The sequence below is a fragment of the Cyprinodon variegatus genome, unplaced genomic scaffold (assembly GCF_000732505.1).
Source record: "Cyprinodon variegatus isolate N-32 unplaced genomic scaffold, C_variegatus-1.0 Scaffold1547, whole genome shotgun sequence".
In the NCBI taxonomy this organism is placed as follows: domain Eukaryota; kingdom Metazoa; phylum Chordata; class Actinopteri; order Cyprinodontiformes; family Cyprinodontidae; genus Cyprinodon; species Cyprinodon variegatus.
The window spans coordinates 29,002-29,904 of record NW_015152000.1 but is presented as its reverse complement, the minus strand read 5'-3'; positions in this window follow the sequence as shown (position 1 = coordinate 29,904).

The window sequence follows — 903 nt, the reverse complement described above, 5'->3', positions numbered from 1 at the left end:
TTAGAGAAAATCCCTAGACTGGCCCTAATACTCCGTCGTATAAATTTGAGTGTAATATGTAGTGCGATTTTTTTGAATGAAAGCATTAGTGAATAAACATGTCTGACCCGCATTTATCTCAGTCATACACAACCCAGAATATTTCTGGTGGAAATCAAAATGCAGCACAACCAGGTACTTTTAAAAAATATATCAAATATAAGAACTGGAAAATGTCTCTGAAGACTTTTTACAGAATTTGTGAAATATGGTCAACGAAATGAGCACTTTAAATGATGTTCTTTCTCCTTTAAAATCCGACATACGGAATGCAAATCTTTGTCAAAACCAGCGTCCACAGCAAGTAATCATGTAGATCAGTTAAATTGTAACAACTACTGAGGGAATTATCTAGACAAAACAAGACAGAAAGAACTTCTTTAGAGGAAAATCCAACCCAATCCATCCACCTCTAAATATTCCTCAATCTGGTGGTGGGGAAGGACCACGAACCGTAAACGGAGAAAATTTCAGCAATGTAAAAATTAGGGAACGGCTCTCACTAAATCTGAATGGTTCGAAGGGAGATTTAGCAGAAATTTTCACTAGCATGATGATTGTTCTATCCGATCTGGTTAATAGAATAAGACCGATTGCTCAAAGGAATGATGTTCTACAACTGGAAGTAGTAACCAACGACCAGTGTCACACACACATTTTACTTTAAATGATAATGGAGAAAATATCATGGAGGAACTTGAAGCATTTTTGGATACTTTGGTAGAATCAAATTCTGTAATAACTGAAGAAGATAACATAGAATTCATTCTCCAGCTGATTCGAAATCCTCATGGGGAGGCAAAAACGCAGGCCAGTAATTGCAAAATAAATAAATTATGTCTTAAATGTGGAAGGAAATATTAT